Below are 10,192 nucleotides of genomic sequence, written 5' to 3' on the forward strand. Positions count from 1 at the left end.
GGGCTCTGTAGTTGTGGCATGCGAGCTCTCTAGTTGTGGCCTGTGTGCTCAGTAGTTGCAGCACATGGGCTTAGTTGCCCTGCAGCATCTGGAATCTTAGTTCCCCGACCAGGGCTCAAACCCATGTTCCCTGCATTGGGAGGCAGATTCTTAACCACTGGACCACCAGGAAAGTCCCCCCAAAAGGTTTTAAAACACTTGGTCAAATAAGCTCATAGGTTACTGTTAAAAAAATACTTGTTCACTTAACTAAATGACAATAAAAGAGTTCAGAAGCAAATCCAGGTAGTTATATCAGATTACTTCAAAGGTAAAGAAACTTTAAATCTATTATCAAAAGCAGATCAATATTCTAAGAAAACTTTGTCCTTTTAACAGAGAAAGAAATCAAATTCAGGTTTTGCACCATCTTACCTTTAATATTAATTCACTCAATTAAATTTATTTTAATCTTTGTCAGTCCTGACCACACATAGAATTCCTTTCTAAAGATCCTCCCCTCATTTTTTAAAACAAACCTTCTACAACTTTCTATATCTATATTAATTTTTTCCTTATTTTCTTTCCCATTTAGAAATAATCAGCTTTAGGACAAAATTACTTTCTTTTCCCTTAACAAAATACATTTCCATTCCTCATACCCTCTTTTACTGAAAATACATATCCTACTTTCCTGCTTAATGACATATATTACTATTTTTTACCCCTTAAAAACCTTAATTTCTAGTGAAAACCAAGGAGCAAGTAATTATGTACTGTTTGTCATACCAACATTTCCTGATTGGCAAACTTATGAACTTATTGTATAACCCAATTTCTTTCCTCAATGGGGAAAAAGACGTGTCCAATGAACCCAAATATCTTTAGTTTTTCTCTAATAAGAAGTCAAAAGTAGGTAAACTGGACTTCCCTGGTGGCACAGTGGTTAAGAATCCACGTGCCAATGCAGGGGACATGGGTTCTAGCCCTGGTCTGGGAAGATCCACATGCTGTGGAGCAACTAAGCCCATGGGCCGCAACTACTGAAGCCTGTGCTCCTAGAGCCCATGCTCCACAACAAGAGAAGCCACCACAGTGAGAAGCCTGCACACCATGATGAAGAGTAGCCCCTGCTCACAGCAACTAGAGAAAGCCATGTGTTGGGTAACAAAGACCCAACACAACCAAAAATAAATAAATAAATGAATAAATAAATAAGTAAATAAATTTATATTAAAAAATGTACGTAAACTTAGATTTGTTTAGCAATTAATTTCCGTTATTTTATTTGGAAATGATCTGGATATTCAGTGAGTTCCCATCATCTAATTTAATTTAGCAGTTTCAAATTACCAAAAACCTGGAGAAACTACTTTTAAGTTGATAGTCCTAAAATGTACTTATTTCTAAAGAGTTCACCTAAAAACTCTTATCTCATTTACATTTCATTTACTTAAAATTTTCATCAAGTTATTTTTCTTGCTGACAAATTTTGTAACAGGAATAAGATCTTGTTTGATTTCTAGTATATCTAGGCATAATCAAAATATTATACTTAATATTGTTGAATCTAAAGACATGTCTGTATTAATTAAACCAACAAACTTAAACTTTTTTTTCTTTTTTTGGCTGTGCCACGTGGCATGTGGCATCTTAGTTCCCTGACCAGGGATCAAAGCCATGCCCCCTGCAGTGGAAGCACAGAGTCTTAAACACTGGACCACCAGGGAAGTCCCATTAAACTTGTTTTTATTCATTAAAAATTACTCCTATATAACATCATCCTGAAATTCATTTGGGTTAGCTTCTTTTACATTTCTGAGTTGTTTTTTTTTTTTTTTTTGCGGTACGCGGGCCTCTTACTGCTGTGGCCTCTCCCGTTGTGGAGCACAGGCTCCGGACGCACAGGCTCAGTGGCCATGGCTCACAGGCCCAGCCGCTCCGCGGCATGTGGGATCTTCCCAGACCAGGGCACGAACCCGTGTCCTCTGCATCGGCAGGCGGACTCTCAACCACTGTGCCACCAGGGAAACCCTCTGAGTATTTTTATAAGTGCTCAATTTCCTTTAAGTCAATTAAATAGAGTTGTTTTACAAATTAATTTTGACAATCCTACACATCTGCAATATACACATATACAGTTACATACAAACACACAAATAGACACAAACAGAGACCCCATAGTTCCCATTCCAAAATTTTAGTCATGAAGCAGGTACAATAATACAAAACCCATGAGTTACAAAAGAAGTTGGATTCAAATTTGGTTTCTGGCAGATGGAACAAATCAAGGTCACCTGTTTAGATGACTAAATCCTTTTTACTAATATTTACGGAGGAGACACTTAAGATTTGTATTTGTCTTTGACAAGTCAAGTTCCAGATTACCTATTTCCCTTTTGTTCTTTCTTCCCATGAGAGTTACCTTCCTGAAATTTGCATTTTAAAAAGATGGCTTATATAAGAGTTCCTGGAGAAGGCCAGGTAGAACATTTATATCTCTAAGGCACAGGTGGAGAAATACTAGTTTCTCCTATGAGGACTTTGTTTCCTTACTACCAGAATTTTTTTTTTCAATATATGGCCTTGACCCGAAGAGGATCACCTATAGACACAGGTGGTCCCATTTCTAAAGGCAACCTTTTGATAACCTCTTCAGAGTGGAAAGGCAATTCAGACAGAGGATTACTAGAATGAGTACTCAATTAAAGGAAAACAGAGGGGAACAGTAGTTACATCATTCTTACAGTTTTTATGTCTTGGGTATCTTTTATGTCATTAATCTTTCATAACGAATCCTTCAGTGAGGCTATTTGGGCATTTTGAAGTCTTTTGGGGCTTATGCATGACAATTAAAATAGGTACAATAGGGACTTCCCTGGTGGCGCAGTGGATAAGACTCCACACTCCCAATGCAGGGGGCCCGGGTTCGATCCCTGTTCAGGGAACTAGATCCCACATGCATGCCGCAACTAAGGAGCCTGCATGCTGCAACTAAGGAGCTGGTGAGCTGCAACTATGGAGCCTGCCTGCCGCAACTAAGACCCGGCACAACCAAATAAATAGTAAAAATTAAAAAAATAAATAAAATAAAAAAAAATAGGTACAATAGTTTAAGCTGAGAGTTCTCTAAAATTTTAACAACTTACAAGTCTTTCCCATGCAAAGGAACAAAGAAACTAGCCCTACAAATATTTTCTCCTGCTAACCTAATTTTAGAAAAGAGAAAAACTCTTACCACTCTTGTTTCCAGTAGACCCTACAGGCAGGGGTCCAGGAGACTGTCGGACAGAGCAAGACCTTACTTTCTGCCAGCTTTCTCTAACTGTACACTCAAAAATCAGTTTTGGAATGCCAAAAGAGCCTCATCTTGGCCATTTCAGGATGGGATTCCCTTTAATTCCTAATTAAGTAAGCTTGCAAATATCACTGCTTTATGTGTTATATGTAAAGTCAGCTGGCATTCCCACAGGTGGCTGTCTGTCCAGGAGACGTTTGGCCTTTGAGGCACAATTTCCCATTATTAATTTGGTAGTCTAATTCAGATATGAGGTATGATCTGAACACATTTCTGAGGACAGATATGGGCTGCTAAGTCTCCCTCCCCAAGGGGTGACCTTTGGGTCAGTTTGGCTCTTTTACGTGTTTCGGTCTCTCCCTCCAATAGTCTAGCACCACTGTGGCTGCTTGGAGTGCTAGGTGATCAGCCTCTGTTGCACACCCCCATCCGCATCCCGGGAAGAGCAGCATTCACTTAATAGCTGTAGTGGTGTTAGGGAAACCACTGACCGAAACCGCCCGCCCTGGCCAGGCCTGTTAGTAACCGCTTGCGTGAGTTCTCTTACAACAGGAGGTCCCGGTAAGGAACATGGAACTAAACAAGCTACCACCAACCACAAGAATTCAGGAAAGGTCAAAAGGAGAGAGGAGGTGCCACTCCATATGTCCTACCAACCTCCCAGAATCCTCCTCGCTGGAATCCACTGTGGCTGAGCGATGCGTGCGCCACCAGGAAGGACCCGGAGTCAGCCCAAATATGGGCTAAGCAAGATGATTGGCCAGAGACAACCTGGAAACTAACCCTATTACCGTAAAACCCGAGACTGCGAGCCACGTGGCAGAGCAGTTCTCCCGGGTTCCCTTACCCTGCTGCTCTCTGCCTGGGCACCCCTTCCCAGGAAGGTCTTTTGCTTTGTCTGCACATGTGTCTCCACGGAGAGTTCATTTCTGAGTATTAGACAAGACCCCACTCTTGGGCCCTGGAAGGGGTCCCGCTTCCTGCAACAGTGGGGTTCCCTGTAGGACTGCATGTCACAGGATTAATCCTCAGACAGTTCTGCTAAGTCCTCAGTTGCCTGAGAGCACTGTTTGGCCAGAAGGAGCAGATGTCCCTTTTTCTTTGGAGCTGAATAAGTCAACCTCTCATTTCACTAGCAAACAGTTTGTTCAGACCATATATCAACTTAAAAAAAAAAAATTAAGCCAAGTTTAACAAAACCCTAGCCACCCATGTTTCCCTGGGCCTCCTGCCCAGATCCCCCTAGGTCCCTGCCTAGGAAACACACTGGTGCCCCTTAAGACTCCAAGTATTAAGCAAAAACAGTTTGAATAAAAATTTTTAGGATCATCACTTAAAAACAATGAGATCCAGGTATCAGGTGAACTCATCAGAATATCTGGGAGTACTGAGAAGCTGGTGGGGCTTAAAGGGTAGTTTCCAGGTGTCCTTTGGTGGGTATCTCTGATGTCTTGCTGACTACACCATGTGAATGTTGATGAAAAATTAATTAATAGTCAACCTAAGAAAGAAGTAGAACATTATATTCTAATCAAGCTGAGGATTATAACCTGGGAGACAGTCTTTCAGAAAGCTCTAAGGACTGTTCTGCCCATTAGAGGTCAAAGTGAAGCCATGCACCTCAGATTGGCACTCGCACCCACGTGCCGGGACTTGAACCCGGCCAAAACCCACCGTCTTCCAACTGAGATCACACACCTGGTCTCAGGACTTGATGAAGCTCAGGTTCTTGATGTCTCATAGCAGCAAGAATTCAGTGAGAGACAAAGTGATAGGTAAGAAGTGGATTTCTTTAGAGAGAAACACACTCCACAGACAGAGTGTGGGCCATCTCAGAAGGTGAAAAAGTCACCAGGGTATGGGGTTGTCAGTTTTTATAGGGCTGGGTAATTTCATAGGCTAATGGGTGAGAGGAGTATTCCAGCTATTTTGGGAAGGGGCAGGGATTTCCAGGAACTGGGCCACTGCCCACTTTTTGGCCCTTCTCTTCGGCTGTGGAACTGTCATGGCACCTGTGGGTGTGTCATTTAGCTTGCTGATGTGTTAACAGTGAGTGTAAACTGCGGCTCAAGGTCTAGTGGTAGTTGACTTGGACCTGTTTGGTTCTAATCAGTTTATGTCATGTCGTCAGGCTATGTCATTCCTTTAAAGTTTGTGCCCTGCTCCCTTCCCTCCTGTTTCAGAAGCACAGTTATAAACATTTCTGAGGCAAAGGGTTATATATCAAATGACGTATTGACGGTTTTTACAATCCCGATCTGCATGTACAAATCGAGTCCTGGGTCATCATGACCCCTTGCAGGATTAAGAAGGAATGTTATCTCCTAAGGAGGTCTGGTTACTGCAGATGAACCATATATACTAAAGGGGAGGGAGGAGGTCCAAACAGGCAGAGAAAAATGTTATGTTTAAATTCTTTTTGTCTTGCCATAATATATGAATTTTATTTCATCAGTGTTTGATTGTCTTTTCTCATTCCGGTTGTGGTTTTCTTAGTTCTTGGTGTGACGGATAATTCTTCTATTGTTTCCTGATATTTTGTCTATTATGTTAGGAGACTCTGTGTTCTGTATCGTCTTTTATTTTAGCAGGCAGTCACCCTGTTTGGGTTCAGTTTGCTGTCTACTATTGTCAGTTGTGGCTCCGATGAAACTTCAGAGCCTTTGCACTGCTGCTTTGGTCTGCTCGACTTATCTTGTGCTACTGACTCTCCCTCTGCTTCCTGCTGGTGCTGTCTGGGGTGTGGGAGGAGTTTTCCAAGGCCAGGCTACCCAGGGTTTCTTGGTGGGGAGGGGAGTGATGCCACCACTCTACTGCTGCCCCCTGGATGTCCAGGTGTCTCCGGGGGAGCAGAGTCTTGGGCCCAGGGGGACAAAAGGGCTTCCCAGACCAGACCACTTGCTGTAGCAGGGCCCTTACTTACCCGCCCAGGTGTTTCTGGTCAGGGAAGGACAAAGAGCTTTCTGGACTAGGCTGCCTGTGGTGACCTCTCTTGCTGGCCCTGCCTACCACCCGCCCTAGTGTCTCTCAGTGGAGAAGGGAGTCTCAGGCTCGGAAGGGAAAAGAACGCTGCCACTGCCACTTATTTCTGATGGTCTCCCAACTGATCAATCTTTTTTTGTTTGTTTGTTTTTTGTTTTCTGCGGTACGCGGGCCTCTCACTGTTGTGGCCTCTCCCGTTGCGGAGCAGAGGCTCTGGATGCGCAGGCTCAGCGGCCACGGCTCACAGGCCCAGCCGCTCCGCGGCATGTGGGATCTTCCTGGACTGGGGCACGAACCCGTGTCCCTGCATCGGCAGGCGGACTCTCAACCACTGCGCCACCAGGGAAGCCCCCAACTGATCAATCTTGCTGGTGGTGTTGGGCTTATCTAATGGTGTGTGTGTGTGTGTGTGTGTGTGTGTGTGTGTGTGTGTGTGTGTGTGAGTGTGTGTGGAGGTGGGGGAAGGGGACCTCTGATGGATCCAGGGGAGGAGTAAGCCCACCTGGGCTGCCTTCCTTTGCTAGGTTGGAGGTTGGGAAATACTGGGCCTGGACCTCCTTCTTCTGTTGGGTCAGGGGATGCAAGACTTCCTGCCACTGTGCTGTTCCTTGATCCTGGAGTCCCAAACCAACTCACCTTCTTTTTTTTTTTTTTTTTTTTGCGTAGCCAGTAGTCTTTACTAGGACAGAGGGAGTGAGGGGGGAAAGGGAGGATCCAGAGTAAGGAGAAGGGGCCACTGTTAGAATGGCAGAGGTCCTGGGAGTCTTGAGTCATCTGCTGGGGATGGGAGTTAATGCTTGTTGGGGAGAGGCGGAGGGACGCGGATATCCTGGCCTCTCTCCAGACGCCGTTCACAGTCAATCAAATAGTTTACTCCATCGATGACCAGCTGCACCAGCTCCACCTCTGACTTGCCCAGTCGGTCCAAATTAGAGATGTCAATGACGCCGCCTGTGGCAGCTGTGTCCACTCCTCCAGTCCCACGTTTTTGGAGTCTTAGGTTCTCTAGGATCTTTGGGAAGCGGCTATCTTTGCTTAGCAGGGGCAGTTTGACGTGCACTCCCGCCCGAAGTCCAGTGCCTAGGTTAGATGGACAGGTCAAGATGTATCCCAAACGCTCATTCCACATGAACTCCCAGCCACGCTCCTGGATCAGCCGCTCCACCTCTTTGAGGCCTCGGCAGAATCTTTCAAACACTTTCTTCATGTTGCCACCCTTCTCCATGGAGATGACCCGTGTATGATCCTCCTCATTCACCCAGATCAAGAAGCTCTTCTCATTGTTGTGCCAGATTCCACGAGCATCTGGCCAGTCTCGAGCCATTCCTGCTGCAGTCAATAATGGGGACACAGGTTTATCAAACAGGAAGTGGTCATCAATTAGCTGCTGCTGCTCAGCCTCTGTCATCTCACTGAGCCGATAGTAGCGTCCAGCCAGGTCACCCTTCAGGCCACTCAGTGCCTCTACCACAACACGCTCCACCTCTCGTCGCTCTGCCCGGGTGCAGGCTGGAGGCAGGCTGAGACCCCGGATACTTCGGCCGGTTCTGACTCTTGTGGACAATACATACCTCTCATCAAAGTAGCCAGAACGGATCTTGCTGGCATCCAGGTCAGTGGTATGTTTCATCGTCTGGGGGTTATATCCATTGTGTCGCTCTTGGATCACAGGGTCAAACAGCTCAGCAAATACCTCATAGGTCTCCTCATCACCAGCTACCACGCCCACAGTCTTGATGAAGGGGTGGCCAGGGTTGTCCACGCCAGTCTGGATACATTGATCTAGCGTCCAACCAGTGGGTGTGGTCTTGTCGCAGAGCCGGGCATAGACTGCTGGGGTCAGGTGACTGGCCATGCAGTTGTTGTGCTTTCGGAGGTCTGGGTACTCAGCACTCGGGGGATACAGCCTCCGTCGTTCGCCGGCGGCTCGAACAGTTTCCGAGCGGAGAAGAAACCCAGCGGCTAGAGACCCAGCTCCAGCCAAAGCCAGGAGTCTGAGCCCCGGGCGGGCAGACAGGAGACGAGAGAAGGGACCAGCCATGGCTTGAGGGTCTGGTTACAGAATCCCGGAGTAGGAGCTGGCTCAGGGCAGGAACCGGGAGGGAGGATGCAAACAGGCTGACTGAGAGCCGGAGGTGGGTGCGAGGCTGGAGCCGAAATGGAGGGAGGCTGGAGCGGGAGTGGAAGCCGGTGCCGACCAGGCTGCAGGAGAGGCGCGATGAGCTAGCAGCGGTCGGGCGCAGGAGAGCCAACTCACCTTCTTACCTTTCTTTTCTTTAAAGAGATCTCCTTTGGTATTTCGTCTACTACACCATTTTCAGGGTCCACGATGAACTTAGAGGGAACAGAGAAAATGGGTTTGCACCAGAAGTCAGGAGCCAGGATTTTAATCGACAAGTTTCAGGAAGATCGATTTTTCACCCCAGGATACATCCTCACCTCTTGGAGCTCCAGGTGCCTGAGCTATCTCCATTAAATGCCATTACCTTTGTTCCAGTATCGTCTTGCTGGGGCCCTGCCATAAACACACATACCAAGGGCCATTTAAAGAGGCAGCAGGGTGGAGGGCTGAGTCGGCCGAGGAGACAAATGATGTGACTTCAGTTCTAGTCGTGCTTCCAATTGTGTGGCCTTGGACAACAAATTCCACGCTCACCTCTGTGTCTCAGTTTCTTTATCTACAAAATGGAAGAAGGGGTTTGGGGTTGAACAAGACAAGGGAGCCCTGAAAACCCTTGTAGTGATGATGTCCTAGGACTCATGCTTCCCACGTGTGCCCTGTGTGAGTGATGCTATGTGGTGCCTCTGTGCAAAGAATGCTTTTCTTAGGGAGTGCAAGGCTGGGGGTGCCAGGACCGGGCCCGTGGGCAAGGCAGGAGGGGGAGCACGCAGGAGCTGTCCACTGTGCTGGACTTGATTGAGTCCAGGGCCCCTGAGCAGCTGTGCCCAGGGTTATCCCTTGGGATTCGGGGTGAGGGTGGGGGAGGGGAAGGAACTTGCCCACTGGTTCCTGTGCGCTGCTGGGTAAAATTTTGTCCAGGGTATTAACCCCTGGTTCCCCCCTGTGTATGTGGATGCCATGGCCTCCCTGGGGATGCCAGCAACGAGTCCCGGCAAGGGCGGGAGCGTGCACTTAATGTTCATCTGTGTGGAGTATGTCAGAGAACACACGGATTCGGGACAGAGACAGGTGAGGCCTGGAGGATTTGGAGTGACACCTGGGCCATCTCTCCTCTCAGTGTCAGTGGTACCTGTTCCTTCCTTTCCTCACCGACTCAGCTGAACACATGCAAAGCATCGTGCCTTGTACAGATGACTTGATTATTATTGGTCTGTTTCTTCAACATCTGGGCACATATGAACCTTTTTCTAATGGACGTGAAGGCTCGGAGCACCTGGCTCCCAGGTCCCCCTGCGGGGTTGGAGTTGGGGCTTCCTGCCCCTGTAACACAGGTGGAGGCTTCCCTGCACATCGCGGCCTCCTCTGCACATGGCTGGTCTGGGAGCCACATGTCTAGACGAGCCCTGGCAGCTCACAGATGCAGGGGTCCTAGCACTTCTGTGCTGATGGAGCACCCTGCCAGGGGCCCCCTAAGAGGGCTGCATAGGCAGATGTGGCGTCTGTCGCCCCCTCTCTTCTGCCCTGAGATGCCTGGGGCAGGGACCATGGTGGGCTCAGTTCCAATGTGCTCGTCACCACCCGTACGTAGGCAGTTACTTTGTGAGGATTTGCTCAGTGAACTGCTTTCTGTACTACGGTGCCTGAAAGATCACTGTTAGCACATAGTTCTTCCTGGAATTCAGAGGTGTTCCCCTTAGTCGTGGGCTGGGGGATGACTGCTGACACAAAAACCAGTGCAGGCGGGTGACAAGGACGGGGCTGTCGAGAAAATCCCAGAATCAGCATCAGAGGATAGACATTTGCCTGATAAC

General features: G+C 47.4%; 1 pseudogene; it reads right to left on the bottom strand.

Moving 5' to 3' along the window:
* Positions 1–6,924: 6,924 nt before the first annotated feature.
* Positions 6,925–8,456, bottom strand: LOC132428217 (creatine kinase U-type, mitochondrial pseudogene; annotated as a pseudogene).
* Between the last annotated feature and the right edge of the window lie 1,736 nt (positions 8,457–10,192).

Source organism: Delphinus delphis, chromosome 7 (genome assembly GCF_949987515.2).
Source record: "Delphinus delphis chromosome 7, mDelDel1.2, whole genome shotgun sequence".
Classification (NCBI taxonomy): domain Eukaryota; kingdom Metazoa; phylum Chordata; class Mammalia; order Artiodactyla; family Delphinidae; genus Delphinus; species Delphinus delphis.